This window comes from Candoia aspera, chromosome 5 (genome assembly GCF_035149785.1).
Source record: "Candoia aspera isolate rCanAsp1 chromosome 5, rCanAsp1.hap2, whole genome shotgun sequence".
NCBI classification, from domain to species: Eukaryota; Metazoa; Chordata; class Lepidosauria; order Squamata; family Boidae; genus Candoia; species Candoia aspera.
The window spans coordinates 88984668-89004650 of record NC_086157.1 but is presented as its reverse complement, the minus strand read 5'-3'; positions in this window follow the sequence as shown (position 1 = coordinate 89004650).

Genomic DNA, 19983 nt, shown 5'->3' with positions numbered 1-19983 from the left:
AGAAGCAGAGCTTTCCAAACATCTAATTTTTTCAACAATCTGTTCTTGATTGCTTTGCTGTAGCAGATATGTCACATTACAGCAGTCCCCAAGAACATCCCCAGATAACATTAGTAAAATTCTGCCCATTTTTGGCAAAACCGTATTCTTTTGCATCCAATCTCCCTTGTATTTAAACCAAAAGGCAAAACAGTGGGTGAGGTGAAAATGTTTGGCCCCATACCCCAGTTCTTTACAGGAAGAAAAATAAAAAGCAGGTCTTAGGAGATAGTCACAAAATATCAAGGAAAGCTATGCAACAGCAGTGACAATGTGGGTTATTGATTGATTTGGCCTACAAGGTAGCAACCTGATTTGAAGGATGAGTGTCACAGTATCAGTTTTGATCTAAGTGGGTGCTCCAGCTGTGCTTTATGATTCTCCCTTGCAGTGACACTGTGCAATGGGGTAAACAGCTGGAATTGGGGTAAAAGTACAGCAGGGCATGGATGGCAGATATTCTACTGCATATATTAATATACCTTCACTGGAGCATTTTTCTCCAGGCATCATTTTGTACCTGTAGCTTGTTGGTACTGCACAGTTGGCTTTTAACAGAAGTCAGTTAAATGTATTAAAATTATGCTATTTTAAGGAGCAAACAAAGCCATGGAATTTGCAGTCATGAATAGGACCAAGAACATTTATGATTTGTTATCACTGATTTCATTTTTACACTACTGTTCCTCCTGAATCAAATCTTAGTCATATCTGTTGCAATAAGAACACAGTGAGCACTTCTTTCTTTTACCTATAATAGATATAAAGAAATGTACTTTTTCCCCTTTCTTTCAGCTTCTGTCCTTGTAACAAGAAGTTTAGAACTTCAAAATTCAAAGCTCTTGGCAGATTATTCCTGGTTAGGGCAAAGTGTATTTTGCCCATTGTGTGGCAATAGTTGGCAACTTTGGTACAAATCCAGTACATGGCAGTGATTTTTTTTTTGCAGGGGGGGAGTTAATGTATATAATTAGAAGTATATACCACTGTTTCCATACAGGGGTAAAGAGGTCATTCTCTGGGAAGGAGTGAAAAATGGTAAAACATGGTGATAGCATTCAGTGTTTATGTGGAGCCCTTTTCTTTTCTTTAGTTTGTAAGGTCTTATGCAGTCAACTGACTGAGCTCTTCCTAGAGCAGCTTTTGAGTACTTTGGTGATTGTAGTAGGTCTAGAGAGAGTTTCTGAAGGACAATTCATACAGCTTTATACCACAGTACAGTTAAGACTAATGATTTACACCATCCCTCATCTCTCCAACAATTGTATCTCTACAGTACACATGATTTTAGGGAAACACACATCACAGTATACCACATATCATAAACATTACTGGAGCTCTTATTACTGTTCCTGCTGCTAAATACTGATGACAGGAGTGGTCACTATAAACAACTTTTTGCTCTTTTTTTCCCTGTAAGATCTCTTACAGGAAAAAACAATAAGATGTAAGATCTCTTATTTATTTAGCTGTTTTGCTTTATTGGATGTTTGTCTCTCTCTGATTTCATAACATGCTTGCTCCAAAATATATAATGCACAATGCCTGTCAATGGCAAAGAACAATTGGTTTTGAAGCAAGTTGAATTTGAAGGAGGATCCCCTTCCTTGGTGGTTGTCCTTTACCATCAGGTTCCATATATTCTAAAATATAACTTGATTAGAATGCAGTTCTTTCTTTGTATGACTTATTCCCCTGATGGATTTAAGATTAGAATGTGTTCAGGCCCTTGCCATATACTGTATTTGCACCAGTTTGGGAAGGGAGTCATTTTTTAAAAAATCTAATAGTAACATTTTTTTTTTCTATATTATTTCAACCTGTAAGTCTCAGAACAGATCCCTGTTTTTGATTTACTATTCTTTTGTCTTACCTTAGAGTTAGACGTCGATAAAAACTCAGACATTTCTGGGTGGCCCATAGAGTTTTGTGGGTGAAATATATCCTAGAATAAGAGCTTTAGCAGCTATTGTGTTCTAGCGGGCTACAGCATCTTACTTTGCTCTGATTTCCTCAGGTGATAAGCTGATTCCTTTTCTTGTCATTGTCAGCCATGAAAAAAGCTGCCATTCCAGAAGATCTCTTAATAGCTCTTACTGATGTTATTAAGATGCCTTTGATGTGCTCCTCTAAACATGAAATAGCTGAAAATAGCTGCTAAATCATTAAATCCAGTTTCATGCTTGGTTGTGCTATGATGCTATGCTTGTTGTTGACATAGCTTATGTGTCAGCTTATAAAATGTCTGGGGACTAAAATACTAATTATAAAATCATTGCTGCTAACTTAAGATACGTTCAGATGGTTACTTCATTTGCTTTCATATTAAACAAAGAATCATTCTTGCACATCCTCTTTCTTTGCGTGAGGATGAAAAAGTATGTAGAAGGTCACACACATTGGCCTTACCTCATATCTTCCTGGTATCCCCAGGCCATTTCTTCATTCTCAGAATTCCTTCTATTAAGCAAGAAAATCTGTTTTTTCCTTTAAAATGTGCATTCATATTTGATTGTCTAGGAGCCTGTGTGTAGACCCTCCACCAATCCATTTTGTTTGGTTTGGTTTTCGGCACCCTAACTTCCTCCTCAACTATTGCTGGTTTTCAGTGAATTTACTTATTTACTAAACAGACAAATAAATATGGTTTTACGGTTGCAATAATTAGGTGCCTTGAGTCATTAAGGGAGTAGTGGTATGGGAAGGAAGGAAGGAAGGAAGGAAGGAAGGAAGGAAGGAAGGAAGGAAGGACTAAGAAGCAAAGATCAAAAGAACATGAAGAAAATTGATGATTTAAAACAGATTTATTCAGAACTTATCTGCTTTTGCTTTGCTTACAACCACTTACCATGGTGTATAAATCCAACCTCTGTGAAAGAAATACTTTATTGAATTTTGGGACAGTGGGTAATATCCACTATGAAGATTTCCTACTTTAGTTCTAGAAATAAAGAGCTGAATTGTATGCTTTAAGTTTAAAATGTCACTTAAAATTATTTTCCAGCTATTATAGGGTGTTCCAGTTATCTACTAAGAGTTCTCATGTATCCAAAGAGGCCTTCCAAAATGCTTTGGATTTTCAAATCCAAAAACTGGTATTGGTAGATAGAAATCTGTATCTTTTGCAACAGGCAGGATACAGGTTTTATATTGTGTTTTCTTAGTGATTTGTGTTTCTACATACTATATATCACATATTCATGTTATATTTATAGCTACATTATGTACACATTATACACATAAGCAATAATTGTTCAATGACTTTGTTTTTAGCTGCTGTGGTATATCTTCAATTTATATATTTATGTATTATAGAGACTTCAGAGGGGCCCTTTGCTTCATTGATGCTTCCACTAAAGAATCCCTTTAAACCTGCTGTATTGCATCTAAGAGCTGAAAGGGGGGTTTGCACATGTACTTCTAATGCACAAAGGCCTCTTTACTACTTGGGGATGCCAGAGGAGGCCTCAGAAGCAACATGAAGCACCTTAATGGAGTAAATCATGTCCCAGGTGCACTTCAATGAGGTGTACATAAATGTGTGTGTGTGTGCGTGTGTAGATAGCGAGAGGATAAGATGGGGTCTACTGTGTGTCATCCTATTGTGTGTGTTTTTTTTAAGTATGAGACTTACTATTCTACACTTGTATAAAATGTCTTCTTCTTAACAATAAACTGAATCATCCTGTTTGATGCGTAATTGTTGTCTCAAGAGGACTTGCTGTTATCACTCCTTTATGGTAAATTCAAAAATCAATTGTTCTTATAAGTCAAATGGTAAAACTTCCAGGAGGAAATTATAAATTCGAAGATGTTATAAAACAGATAAAATTATGCAGCGCTAGTTTATCATAGTTTTGCACCAGTTCTTTTTCTCACTCTCTCACCTAAACATACAGTGAACTTGAGAGCAGCCAGAAAATGCAAGTACTTTGAATGTGTTCATAGCCAAATGGAGTTGTACACAAGCTCAGAATCACTCATTATAATTGGAGGGAGTAAGGGAAATATTGAAAGCTGGACATTTTTTTCTTGTGACACATAAGAAAAAATATAAAGATATATACAGTTTCCAAGTAAAAAATATGCTGCCTTGGAAATGCAAGCTTTGACATCTAAAAAAGAAAACCAAAGAGGAAACAGAAGAGGGAGGGAGAACATGCTGGCTTGCTGTCAAATTTCTCTAGCTAGCTTTGTTCACTCTCTTCTATGGCATGTTCCACTTTTTCTCTCTCAACAGAACTGAAGCAGACAAGGAATTGAATAAAGGAAGATGCATGGAATCATATGACTGTACACCATGAGGAAATAAATTCACATTTAATCCAATTAATGATAATCTGTATCAACACACATACAGAAACTGTATCAGCCTATTTTATCCTCATTAGTGCTTGTCATATAGATGGGAAGGAAAGGGCAAGATGAAACATTTTAAGTAGAAGCATAAACTGGATTTATGGGGAAAGAAATACACAAAGACACTTCATGTTAACATTTCAGCTACGGTCATCCAGAGACTGTTTCAAAGTGTAAATGAATGAAGTAGAGTTCAACTCTACAGATCCCACAAAAGTTCTCAAGTTAGGGCTGCTGTGTTCATCTTTTCCCTACCAAATATTTTGTCTTAAATCTCATGGCCGGGCTCATGGTGTTCTTTGAATTGGTTGATTTCCTGCAGTAATCCCAGGCTAGGTAATACCATGAGAGCCCAAAAGCCCAACAGTTCAACTGTAACTTACATATATTTTCTACTACTGGAATCCCACTGCCTTCTATCCTATATAATAATCAGTCTTTGCAACTAAAGTTTGCATGGATTTTGGCAGTTGTTGAATTCTAACAAGTCTCTGTTATAATCTGAAGCTCATACATATTATATCATATTATACAGTATTAGTATTGTATTCTATGGTATTGTGGTATGATCATGATGAAAAGATCAGTTGGGGGCAGTGCACTGCATTGAGACTATGAAATCTGTGTGGATGATGGATAGCATTCATCAGCAACTGCTCATCTTGGGCACAGCAGCTGAACCTCCTTCAAACAATGCTTAGATAGCTGGTGATGGTAACAACTGAATGAAAATAATAGCATGATGCAAAAGAAAGTGCTGTGCTGGTCAAACAGTCGAACTGCAGCTACTGTATGCAGCTTTTAAATTAAAGTGGGTCCCTGATTGGAAACGACAGGAAGCCATTCTATACGTATCACCCGTCTGCATGTAGAGGAAATCAATACATTTTTGTTTTATTCCACATAACTATTCAGATATGTATTGTCTTATTTGGTGTGCTTATCCCTAGCAAATATGTGATTTTGCCTTCAGGCCATAGAAAATCACAGATATTCATCTCAACCGGTAATAACTGTTGGGCCTTTGAAATTCCAGTGCTACTTAGAAAGCAGTTGCTAGTCTTGAAGATAGCAGTATAGAATGCAACAGCTGCCTCCAAACCACAATACATTATTAAGATGCTAATAATTAGCTCTTATGCCTATTTATTTATTTATTTATTTTTATTTACACATTAGATTTACATTCTGCCTTTCCTATAAGAACAGAAGGTAGTGAACATAGGATCCATCTTCTCCAATTTTCCCCACAACAATCCTAAAATAAGTTGGTCTGAGAGAGTGTGACTGCCCAAAATTGCCAAATAGGTTTCCTTGGCTGTGGATGGACTTGAAGTTTGGTATCCCCAGCCAAGATCCAAAATCCTAACCACTTTGCACACAACTATTTATAAAAGTTTGAAGCAGCTGCTTCAACCAGATTAATTCTTGATGTAATGAAGAGGCAGAAGATTGTTAGTTATTTAATTCATCACCATAAGTGTGTGTGTGTATTTGGCCAAAGATACTCTATGTTTAGATGATAAGCATTTTGCTGTAGACAGGCATCATTTACATTGGCTCTGTATATTTTGGTATGAAATGTTATAATAAGTTTCATTCAACATGGCTTATAACTATATAAATGTGTTTGACTCAATGACAAGTTTGTATTTACTAATATTGATTATCTCTATATGGCTACTGCAATGCGTGGATAGACAGATGAGCCTTCTTTTCACTCTTGCCACCATTCAATTATCATGAATGATAACTTATTCTAGCAGATAGGATCAGTATCTCTCACAATTAATTAACAAGGGGCGGAGCCAAGATGGTGAACAACTAGCATTTTCTGATACAAGCTCTTGACTTGCAACTGGACTCACCCCATTTGGCCCAGTCCCCATGGCCCAAATATGCCAGCCAGAAATAAGAGAATAATCCAGACTAGTTTGTGAATGATAGGACTGATAAATCCAATAAAGCAGAGAAACATATGAGGGAAAAAATGTTTCATAAGACTCAAGAAGGTAGTCTTCCTCTACATTGATTGACATCAAATTCTGAAAATTTGCCACCAAATTTGCAGAGAAATAGGGTGGATTATTTCTCTGACTTTCTCCAAGAGAAAGATAAATTCTGCAACACTTTATCAAAGGTAGAGCTCCCTAATGGTGACAATAGACAGTCCCTAAAGAAAAGGTCCAGGTTTGAAGGCTGCAGCTAACAAGGTGGGAAATAAAGACCTTCAAACCAGGTAAGCCCTACTATATAAACAGGTGTAGGTGCCCTCCATATTCTAACCTGGGAAAATAGTAGCAAGGGCAAGAGAAAGATCTAGGATTTAAACCCTCAAGGGTCTCTCTCTCTCTCTCTCTCTCTCTTTCCCTCCCTCCCTCTCTCTCTGTATATGTATAGTCATTAAGATTCTGCTACTATCCGGTTACTGAATGCCAAGGGTCAAGAAAACTTGTGAACCAAGCCATGTCTGCATTAATTCTGAGAAAGGAAATATTTGGAGGAATTATTTCCTGGTGTCTCCCCTTGGGATTTCATAGGAAGCCATGGAAGTTGCAAATGCTCTAGAAAGAATATTATATAATGAAAAAAAAACATCTGAACTGTTCTTACCATGCCTACAGAAGCCTGGGCAGTGGCCCTTTTTAATATGGTCCATTCACTGCTAGGGAGAAATGGGCAACCACTGTGAATAATATTCTCAACATCTGACAGATAAAATCTTTCACATCTATTTGGAGTTAGAATGGGCAGGTCAGTCAAGGCAACTGAAACACAGTCTTGCTTGGTTATCTGAGATGAGCTTGAAACTGTAACTCTGAAGGAAATACACAGGATCCTCAGGACTGTTAACCCCCACCTATTTATTAGATCCATGCCTGACTTCCCAGGAGCTAGCATCTGGTTGGGTCCATGATTTCATTAGGAAGGGGATGGTCCCACTGGCCTTGAAGGAGTATGCATTCATTTGTGGAAAGATACTGTATTTAATTTGGTACCATGTCCAATTTGTATCAGCTTATATAGGCATTCATTGAAATATACAATTTGACCATGGATCCCTCAACTTTTATGTGCAATTGTATATGCAAAGCCTCAGTAAATGGAGTCCACAACCTCAAATCTGTCTCTGTAGTTAATAATAGCTACTCCCTCCCATCATTTGTCAATCCAGACTATCTACTCAAGCTTTCTGCTTCTCAGTAGGCATCTCAGTGCTGAGAAAAGTTCACAAGAAGGATGTGAATGTAATATTATTATCCCACTTGAACTAGTGTTCAGAAGCATATTAGCTTAGACACTGGAAATAATCTATATCCATCATGACTAGAAGTCATGGGGGCAATATGATGGTGGAAGTTAGATTTTCTGAATAAACTTACATAACATGGGACAGTTTTATTTTTTTGTGAAATCTAATATGAATTTATCTGATTTGCACAGCTTGGAGAAATATATGGATTGGAATTACCTTGTAGAATAAAATACATTTGAAACATGCATTTTATAAAGAGCAATTTAGAAACATGTATTTGGGAGAAAATACAATCAAAAATAAAAATTCTGTGGAAAGGTTATATATATGGAAGAAAGGCAGAAATTGGATAGAGCAGACTTATAATGAAACATATTGTCATGGCCTGCTTGCATTTTTCTCCTCACCCTCATTTTTCATATCATCTGAAACTTATCAGACGTCTTCAGGCTATGCGATGAGATGTCCTTTCAGTGTAATGCAGCATCAAATCTTCACATGGAGTCTCGAAGAACCTCTTTCTCAATTTACAGTGCAGTATATCTTCAGAAGCCATTTTGTGATAGGTAGCTAAAACTGTGGCAGGAAGAGGGATTTCATTCATTATAGTATTAAATAAATCAGGTAGAATTAACTCAGAACAGAAAACAGCAGCTGGCTTTTGCAATGTTGTGACAGGCTCCTCTAATTATGCAATGCAGATAAAATCCATCTAATTTCCATAGCTCCTAGGCCATGACAGATCTTGAAAGCCTGTTTTGGAAATTCATCTGATCTAGTCAAACAGATTTTCCCTCCTATGGAATGGATTTAGAGCTGATCATCTCTGTCAGACCATTGCTTTCCAAATATATGATTTCACAACTGCCAAATGGAAAGTGTTTCAGGCCTCCCAGGACCTAAATATGAACACAGAAGGGCCTACTGAGGCTGGCCAGGTTTTGAACTTTGCTCTTCTAAATGAAGCAGGATTTTGATTTAATGTATTTTTTTTAATGCTTAGAGCAGCAAAATGAGGTCACTGTATCCAAGCCATGGTCATCCACCCTAATTATCTAGCAAGGTTAATTTGACTCCCAATGTATGCTTGGAAGATTGATTCTGCTGCATGTTTATAGCAAAGGGAGGGAGAACAATCTCACATTGAGCAGGGAGAAGGGTGGGATATTAGTGAGAAGACAGTGTTTTTGTTGTTGCTGTTGTTGTTATGGTACCGCAGGCAGGACAAAGTGAGACTGAAATAAAATTAGAGCTTAGAGGTTATTGTCCTGTAAATGTAGACCAAGGTGGCTCTGGAACAATGAACTTTTCAAGGATAAAGGTCTTCTCTGCTTGGATGGTAATGACAGAGTTGTTTGTTGAGCATTGCACTTGAGTTCCCCAGAGTTGTTAGTTAAGGATTGCAAGGTCACAGGGAGGGAAAGAAATGTGTGCTTAAAGAGAATCTGTTAGCAAAATGCTCTTGTAAGCAGATTGGAGGACATTTACCCAGGAGTGTGTATTGTGTTGCAGTTCTATAATGCAAATGTAGTTAGTTTTATGCCAAAGGTTTTTCTAGAGCTGAATGAAAAGCCCACTAATGAAAATAAGAGAGGTGCATTTCAGGGGAGCATGTGAAAATCCAGAAAAAATGTTTGTGGACAGGTGGGGTTACCAATTTAAACAAGGATAGTTCTTTTTTCCTTCTTAAGAGTTCAAAAGAAAGTATATCTAGCTGCTTTTTATATGAAGCAAGGTTTTTTTCATTGTGATCTGCTACATTCATCTTTCTGTGCCACAGCAAAAAAGAGAAATTAAAGATGTTTCTGCAATCCACTATGGCATGTTCAAAATATTAATAATAAATTAGGATTACCTCACTTTGGATCTGGAAACAAAAGGGGAAAAAAAAAATAAGATAGTAGTGCTAGAAGACAACAATATATGACTCCCTCTCCTCCAGTTCTTGAAAATGAAATTATTCCAATCCAAAGTGTTTGGATCCCCACCCCACTGCCCAGGGACACATTTTCAAACATAGTTCTGAACTCAGAAAGGCATTTTTGTGATTCATATTTAAATGTCCTTTTTAATTGGTAATTATTACTGGAAATGTTCCTGTAAAGCAAGCCAATTGCTCATGAGTGAAGCAGCCTCTGGACTACTCACTGAAGCTTCAAAGTAGCTTTAGCCATTCAAAGTCTCAGCATGGCTCCTTTAAAGACCTGCCAATGTCTTCTGGACATGCATGGCCATACCCAGAAGGTATTTCTGCCAGGATAGTCAAATTATTTTCACAGCCTGCTCTTAACAAAAGAGCCTCGTGTGGCGCAGAGTGGTAGATGGCAGTATTGCAACTGAAACTCTCCCACGACCAGAGTTCAATCCCAGCAGAAGCTGGATTCTCTCTTGGGTAGCCGGCTCAGGTCGACTCAGCCTTCCATCCTTCCGAGGTTGGTAAAATGAGTACCCAGCTTGCTGGGGAAGGTGACGGCTGGGGAAGGCAATGGCAGTCCACCCTGCTATAGTCTGCCAAGAAAATGTTGCGAAAGCAGCATCCCCCCAAAGGGTCAGACATGACTCGGTGCTTTCACAGGGGACCTTTCACCTTTCACATCACTCTTAAGAAAGGATACATTGAGATTGGAATCTCATCTCACCTGGAAGTCAACCTCTTCCATTTTGATCCTGACTTTAATTTACAGTTTAAGAATTTCCTTGCTATTTTCATGCATTATATCATGTGTGCTACCCTATGTGGCTGATGCAGTTTTTAAAATATAAATGCTAGATCTGATGTTTTTCTTTTTTTTTAATGGAAGGAAGGAAGGAGAAGGAGAAGGAGTTTTTTGTGTATATAAGTGAAAGGATGTAGCTACTGTTTTCCCAGTCAAATTAACCATGTCTACAATAAATATTTATATTACAGGGGATTTAAACATGTAAATAATTTCAAGATTTTAAAAATGGAAGCTCACCATAAAATGGAAGCTCATTTTAAATTATATAGAATTTGTCAAAAATTTTGGAGATATTAAAGCTGTTTTATTTGCAAGCTTTGTAATAATTATAAAATATATTATGAGTATATATATATATTAATATATAATTTAATAATTTAATAATTATTAAAAATAACACCTTATTTTTAAAAATGTCAATATACATGTTTTTATAATGCAGCCTGCAAATATTCTTATACATTACCATATCATAAGTAAGATGAACAGCAATAGGTACTTAAAAATTGGTAAGTCTGTGAAATGAAACACTTAAAGTCTCTTAAAGACCTGTATTGTACCCCTGAATACTTGGTTCATTTAAAGTTGCCATTCCTTCTCCTACTTCTTTTCTTGCTTGACAGGCTCCTTGTCAGTTATAACTAGATGATAAGCAGGTATGGTACAACATTATCTTTTCAATGGTGGGATTAGCATACCAGCTGAATTTGGCAGGTGGAAATGGCCGAGCATTTTTTCCACATTTTAAGCAAACTGAATAATGAAAGGAAGTGATTTTTTCCAACACTTTCATCAAATGTAACATTGAAACTACTTTTGTTCCCTTCAAAGTTTGTGAGAAGGAGCTTTATGTGTCTACTATATGTAAACTTTTATTCTTGTAAAATATATAGAGCTGTGTCAGGTCCAGTAGAAGCACTCGTGATTGATTTCCACATTGTCTTAAACTCTTGATATCTTGAGGATTGTAGGAAGCATGCTGTTGTTTATATAATGGGAAAGAAGACTGTTGCTGTAAAGAAAGATTAATGCCGTGGGAGAAATTTCTGCTATGGCTGAGAAGGTAGGAACTTGCGGATAGTTCACCTTAAATGGGAACATCCTAGGTCATGGTTTGAATATGCTGTATCCAAACCACCCTTTCTCCCTGGGACCTACAGTAGATCCCAGGGGCATTTCTACATCACCAGGGTTTTCACTCCAAAGCAATTTGAAACTAACTTCCAATTGTCTTCAGTCCTGTCAACCTTGATATATGAGATCACCTTGAGCCAACTGGCACTCCCTCCAACCGACCAACAGAACAATGCAAAAGAGAGAGAGAAGTAACTCAGTCAATGCCCTAAACCTCTGGTGAGATGGGCAGCTGTATAAATTTGATAAGTAAATAACAAACAAACAAACAAACAAACAAACCCCTGAAAAACTGTGGGTCCTGGAGAAATAAAGTTCCCTTTTACTTAATATATTCAAAAAAAGGTAACAAAAATTGCCACAGCCCTTCCCCCCCGCCATATATGTTTTGATTAGAAGCTATTCAAGGGATGTTCATTTCATAAAGAGTAAACATCTAAGCTGCCTTGCTATCTTCATTATGCTGCATATAAAATCGTGTGGAGTAGGGATACCCTAACGGCAGTTTGGATAGTAGGTGCTCTTCCCAATAGTTCTTGCTGTGGTTTCATACTGTTATAATGGCAGACAAACTCCAGGAATATATATTTTAAATGCAGCCAGCTTTCATCTGGATGGTTTTGACTATCTGCAGAATTTATAACTCTGTTCATATGCACAGTAGCCCAGCGGTTTTGTCATTGTCCCCTTATTTGGCAGGCAACCCATTGCTGTGTAAAACATCAGGTGGCTCTTTTTTTGCTAACTTTTTTTTTTTTTAGCAGTTTCTGTGAAACTGAATGGCCCAGGAAGTAGGGAAAGGCAAGGGTCTCCCCCAGTGGGAGCACAGACCACCCACAAGATCCAGTATTACAACAACAAGAATAACAGTAGCAACAAAAGATTTGTTCCAGTTTCAAATGCACTAATAAAAAGACTCCTTTGAATCAAGGTGACTCAAGGTGACCTCACATGCCTGTGATTTTCTTGGTAGTAATACAGATATGGTTTGCCATTGCTTCCTTCAAGAATATTTTTCTTTGCTTGCTTGTTTACTTTGCAAGAGTCAGAAAAAAAAAAGCCAACTCATGTCTTGAACTAAGGCAACACCACTGGAAGAGGCAGAGACAATTTTGAACTGATACCAAGTCATGTGGTGGTACCCAAAGTCAGTCCTAGAGATTCAAATATAATTCCTGCACAAATACATGTGTGCATGTAAACACACAGTGTTATCTTTGTGTCTCAAGGATCCTTTAACTTGATCCTGGCAAAAGCTTTCTCACTTCTTCCTGACTGATGTGAGAAATCAGTTGAAGAGTGAGCAACTTGCTTTATTATTAGGAGCTGTCTGTCTTTCAAATGAGTGGAGTTCTATTGAAATTGCTAAAGAAAACAGAGAGATGGTGCAACTGTGTATGTGGGATGATGATGGGTTCCATTCTGCCAGTAAGAAGTGTGTATAAAATCTCATTTTACCTGCAAGAAACTTGTAATCAAAGTCCTGTATATATGAAATAGGGATAGGAAGGAAATGTGGATTGCATATACATTACTTGAATCAATGTAATTTACACTTGCCAAATTAATATGCAAACCAGAGTGCAATGCTCCTTCACTTTTCACACTGCACCAAATTGTCCTTTGTGTGTGTGTGTGTGTGTGTGTATGTATATATATGAACACTGTATAGAAAAAGAAGCATATATAACCTTTGAAAATGAATACAAATGTCTGTTCAGACCTTTAAAGCAAAATGCAAACTTACACTTATGCAAATCAAATATTATATGTAGCAAAATAAGATAATTTATGTCACTAATTATGAAGACTTTAGAAAGATTCCTTCTAAGTTTTTCCAGAGCATTGAGGTCTTATCCAGCATACCCTATTTACAAACCTGAAGTTGGTATGAAGGTATTTGATGACTTTGGTCATACATCCCTCAATAGGCTTAGCTGACAAAACATTAACAAAGAAGCAAAGCAAACTGGTGGTTGGTGACCTCCATTTGCCATGAGGAAGTTTTGCACTTTAAGGAAAAGATTTTATTTTGAATAGAGAGAATGAGAGAAAGAAAGTAATATTTGATTAATTTCAAACTAAAGCATGTCCACCAGCCAATAATGCAATGAAGGGAAAGAAAGAAAGAAGAAAGAAGAGATGAGCAACATGCCAAAAGCATAGTGTTCCAAGGATAGTAGAATGGAAGAACCAGAGAAAATAGAATTAAATGTCAAAGAAACTAAATTGTTTGAGATGAGTGTTGGGAGTGAACAGGTTCTTGAGCTGTGGCTTTATTATTATTTTTCCTTTGAGCCTGGAGGATGTGTAAATAAAATCAGTTAAAGGTCTTGAAGAAGAATTACTGTAAAACCCTGCAAAGCAGACAACCAAAGTGAGGGGGTGATTGAAAAAAAATATATTAAAAATGGACTTATCCAAGTCAACTGGTTCTGACATGCACCATTATTGACAGATCTAATTGCACTTCCATTAACAACATAATCTTATAGTCGCCACAGGCTGTAGAAAAGAGATTTGCTTCATTCATGTTAGAGCTACAAGTATTTTCTCTCCTTATTTAAGATTTATTTTGTCGCATTCTATCTTATAATTTATTTTATACAATCCCATAACATGAAGCTAATAGTATACAGTGGGTCCACAACTGGAGGAAGGGCTAAGAGCCATACTTATAGTGTATCAAGTGCCACTCCCCAAAGTACCTATATTATCTATAGAGCACAGTGTAAGATCAGACAAGCAAAAAAAAATCCCTACTCTCTGAAGCTTGTTATAAATGTATATTTATCTGTCACATTTATTTTACTTACATTCCTATTCTGGAACCAGTCAATACATTAGAAAAGGCAATCTATAGCCAATAAATAGATCTGCAAGGAAACCAGGAGATTGCTCCTCGTAGCTCCATAAGAAAGCTGATGTTGCTCAGAAAAGGAAACTGACATTTGGTTTTAATGTATTTTTATATGTTTTAAATAATTTATTTGTTTTTAAATAAAATAAAAATAAATCAATAAAAGAAAAGTCTCTCTCTGTCTTGAAAGTCCTGGATGATACTGGAGAAGGATGTGACTCAAATATCTTTACAGATACCTCATAGGGTCCTACCCTGTGGAGTGAAGCAAATTGGATAACTCAGAGTAGAGTAACTATGTAGTTACTGTATGAAGAGTGGGTTTAACCCATTTAACAGTGGCTTCAAATATTACTTTGTGCCATATCCAGCCAATATGCATGGCCATACTATTTATCATGTTTATGGAACAATTTATTTGTGATTGGACAGTAATTGTAAAATTCTCTGGATCCAGGAAGGGTTTTCCTGAAGTGTACTGCTCCCTTAAGTAGAGGAGTTTCACTCCATCACACAAGATACATCACTAATCTTGTCACAACAAGATTGAGGATTCCAACAGGGATATTTTTTTTGAGGGGGGGCAGGTGAATAAAAAATAGCTGGCTTTACTCTACCAGAGCTGGAAGAGAGTATTGTGGAGTACATCAAGGGAGTTTGGGTGTGGTACTAGTTTTTGCTGTTTTTGCTTTCATTGTTTTGTGGCTTTTAATTTTCTTTGTGTGATTGTTATATCATGGTTGGGAGTTGCCCAGTGTTCTGGTTTTAAGATGGGTGGCCATACAAGTATAATCAATCAATCAATCATGTGGGAAGCACAATTTTGTACACTAAAACTTATCTAATTGGCCTCAAGGCAAGTTTTATATTGCTTGTCCTCTAGGCATCTTCTGAACAGCTTCATTGTCCAGAGCTCTCAGAAAACTAGGGAGAAATCTGGGTTCCAGTCCTTCTGAGAGGACACAGAAGAGCAATTATGTCAATGACCCTTTCTATTTTCCCTCATCATTGGTCAAGGTTAGCCTTTGACTAATAGTAAGGGAAGGCCAGCTGTCCAGAAATGGGAATGTCTAGAGGTTATATTTGTGTAGAAGCATTGTTCTTACTCCTAGACCTGAGTTGCTTGTTCAGGGACTTGGCGGGCTCACTAATTACAAGAGCCCCTAAAACACATGTCTTCAATGCAGTTCTGCTAGCAGCTAGGTGAGAAGAAACAACACCCAGGAAAGCCTCCATGTTGTCATGAGAATTGGTAATGACACTTACAAACAACCAGCGTCTCTTCTTCAAAGTCAGGCAATAAGACACCAGTTTGAACATTTTGACATTCTATTCTTTTTTTTAATGCATGAACATTTGAATTTATTGGGTATTATATTTTAAATCAGTCCAGTAACTATATTTTAATCAGTCCAATATGATCCATTATCCCAATATGGTATATACAATTTAAATAAAAACTATTCGTAAAAATGTCTGGGAGAAGAAAAATGTCTTATATGCCAAAATAAAATTAATATGCATTTTTGAATATATTTTCACATAATAAACATTTTTTAAAAAAATCCATTGCAGTAATCTTCATCCTAAAATAGACAATGTGCATTATATCCCCCTTCATTTTTAAAGTGTGTATGTGTTTGTGTGTGTGTGTGTGTGAGAGAGAGAGAGAGAAAGTTTGCTAAAACTTGAATAATTCAGAGAACAGAAAAGTCCAGAAGATAACAAAGTTCTTATCATATTTTTACAGGAAGTGCAGATTAGGTCAGTTCATATCAAAATTGCTTAAGCCTCTCTATCTGGTGCTAAAATAAAAAGCTTTCAGTTTTGGTGATATCAGAATGTAGAAGAGAAAACTCTCTATGCAATTCACACACAGTTCTATTTGATCTTTCAGGAATTATTGAAGCAGCATTGGGCTGCTTCAGCAACTGACTTTCAGCAACCTGAGTCCAATATGTATTGTATGAATGTATGTACAAGAGGCAGAAATGGTGAAGTATTGAAGCTGCCCATCCCACAAATGCTCCAGGTCCCTCTATAAAATAGTGTCATTGGGTAGAGGAGTGCTCCCTATGTCATGGTTCCTGCTCTTTAAAACAGCTAACTCCTCAAGATTCAGATGACCCCAACCCTGCTAGTTTTTCTTAAGGAAAGACCTGGCCCTTTCTCCAGGTATTGGGCCAGGATAGTGGATGAGCCCATCTGTAATGGTCAACATGGAATGAATGTGGAGCACCCTTGCTTATGTCATGTTTTTTGCTAACTTCATTTTTATTTTGGTTTTTGTATTGGTTTTAATCCTATGTTAGCCACCAATAATCACAATGGTGAGTTGGGCAACCATATAAATTCATGAAATGAAATGAAATGAAAAACAGTGGAAAGCATAATATAAAGTAGGAACATTTTTGGCCTGCATCTATGGATAATCAGTAGAACCATAAGTGCTGGACTTTGGGGCTAGCATTCAGAGTCCCACACCCCACAGGGACTCTAAATGACCATCTAGAATGCAGGATCTGACGGACAATGACCTGTCAGCATTTGAACTCCAGTTCAGAACATACCTCACTTTGCAACATTCATGTGTATTACATACATACACATCAAAAATACTATATATTTTTGGGATAAGTAACATGACACAAAGTTGAAATGGAGGACATAGTAATCCAAAGCAATTACATCATAAGATATTGTAAGAAAAGTTAGGGAAATGTAGCCAATCTAGTGTATACCAATGCCATTTGGTATATCTTCCCATATATTTCAATCCTGACAACTCATCCTTAGTTCTACCATATCTGTGCACCACTTTTGTCCTTTAAACTTCTCACCTCTACCTTTATGAGGATATCATTAATTTATTTAACTGTGATTTTCTTAATCTTCCCCTTCCTCAGCTAATTTAATCCCCCTGCATATATTTGTTTTGCACTGTTATTATTTATTCTCTCTATATGAACAAACCATCTCAACATAGTTTTTTCCTAATGATCAGTCACTTATTCACTCTACCTTTATTCAGTACTCATTCATTCTTGACACTAATCTCTTCTACTTTTACTTCACACACTTCTTAAATAACCCTTGCAACTCCACTACAATCGGTTTACTTTGGTGTTTCTTTTGACATATCCAGCTCTTCCATATGACAAAGTGCACAGAAGCATATTCTTATATGCAGTCTCTTTTGCTTTTTTTCAGCAACTCTTGTTCCTTGCAACAGACCACATAATTTGTACTACCTTTATGCCAGCATTTGCACAACTTAAAATTTCACCATTGATTTTCCCAGCTTTCATAAACGTTCTATCAAGGCACATTTAGACTCTTCTACATGCTGTAGTTTTTCATCATATATACATAACTCATAATCATTCACTCAATTTTTCCCTGTCAAACACAAGTCTTTGATACATTATTTTTCAAACCTTAGTTCTCACTGTTCAAAGATTACTAGGGGTAATTTCCAGTTTATTTTGTACACAGCACACTCCCAGTCAATTCCAATATCCAGATCAGAGCAAGCACACACAGCACTCTCCTCAGCTGGAAAAACGGGAATGTAGCTTGAGGTTTGTTTATCAGCAAACATTAAAAACAAAAAGATAACTGGCAAAAACAGGATAAAAGGCAGGGAGAGGGAGATGTGAACAACAGGCAAAAATTTGAACTATTTATACACACATAATTCTCAAAGGGCACAAACCCTTCCAGCACTGCTGAAAACAATACTGTGGATAATTAGCATGGATACTCCCAAAGGGACTGGCCTTTCATTATTCCAGCTTTAGCCTTTTTATGTACATAATGGCAGCAGAATAGAGATGGAAAATAGGACACTAGGTAATCACTCCTTTATTCTGCACCATTAAAGAAACAATTTGGTGGACAGGGATAACATATCCAACACTGTCTGTATTCGCTGCAAATCATTCAGATTCTCAATTAATACATGGTAAATCTTCATTTTAAAAATATACGTTCCCTTGCATCACCAGTTAACCCTCTTCTAATATCATTACAATCATTTGTTCTGCTTTTATCTATATAAATATTAAATACTGGTGAATTATCTGCTTGGCACTATATTTACTTTCACATACGATGTACTTCCATCATATGCTGCAGTTCTTGCATTCAGCAACCACATGCAACTTCACTGTTCATGTGAAACATTTCATAATTCAGCCTGTACACATTGCCTAAATCAAGAAGAATGTAATTAGCTTCCTCACGTTCAGAAATTTCCCATTGTTCCAAAAAGCAAAAACCTGATCTGCACAACCCTGCCCACCCTGATTTTCAAATGCTATTATCATTTTCAGTCAGAATTCTACTGAACATCATCTGATGTCCCCGTAGTTCTTGCATTCACTCTTACTTCCTTTATCTTTTCATAGAAAACAATAATGCCAGTCTTTCAATTGCCAAGCAGAGTTGTTGTTTCCATATACTGGTTACATAGCTATTCCTTCAGCAAACCATATCCATTTCACCAATTATATTATCTACGCCTGCAGCTTTACAGTTTTTCAACATTCTTTCAGCATTTAGGGCTTCATTTTTATCATTTTTCCCCCCTTGGGCATTAACATTGACAGCATTAGTCTTCACTATTTCAGAATCATGCCTGCACAGATCTCTAAAATATCCCTTCCAGCATTGTCTCACTTATTTTCAGCCAAATCATTACATCATTTTTATTTTCAATTCTGTCTTCTCTTGGAGGTTCCTTGTCCAGCCCTCTTTACCCACTTTCTTTCATATATATATATAAAATATATTTTATTAAGAATTTTGATTATAATAGTAAAATCTTATACAGATTAAACTTAAAAAAAAATAAAATTGAAGGAGTAAAAGTGCAAGGAAAAAGAAAGACAAAAAAGAGAAGTGTGTAATAAAGAAAGAGAAAAGAAATAAAAAAGTGACTTCCAACCTTCATCATAACAAGTATAAACAAATTTAGTAACTCTTCAGCCTACCTAAAGTTACAAACATTTATCTCTTCCCATATCCCATCTCTTATCTATAAACAAATCCATTAAGCATAATCTTTTCAGTCCTGGTATCAGCAGAAAGTCCAAAAAGGATAGCCATAAGTAACATATTTTATTTTACTAATGATAGCAGCATATCATATTTTAACCTTGATCAAATAAACCAACTTTATATTCTTTTCTGTTACTTCTAACAGTCTTAATCTTTAGTTCATTCAAATATTGTAGTAGGTTTTGATTTCTCTTCAAGGCTTTAGCATGCCTCTTTTGTAAATTCAGTGGTAAAAATTATCCAAGTTTATCCATGTTTACCTCTTGGTTTATCCAGGTTTACTTCTTGGTTTAACATTTTTATTTCCCTTTTAAATTTTAAAACCTCAGCCAGTTTCTTTTGTAGAGCGAGTGAAACATGGTTTTCTAAATCATTCTCTTGGCATATCAGTTGTAAATCCACTTTTGATACCATCTCTATCTTGTCTAATTTGCTCTACATCTGTGGTTTCTTCAATAACATATATTGGACATAGTCTATCCATAGAAGCAGATGTCATTACTGACATTGTTGATATCATAGCTACTATATTCTGATTTCATTCTTCAAAAGTC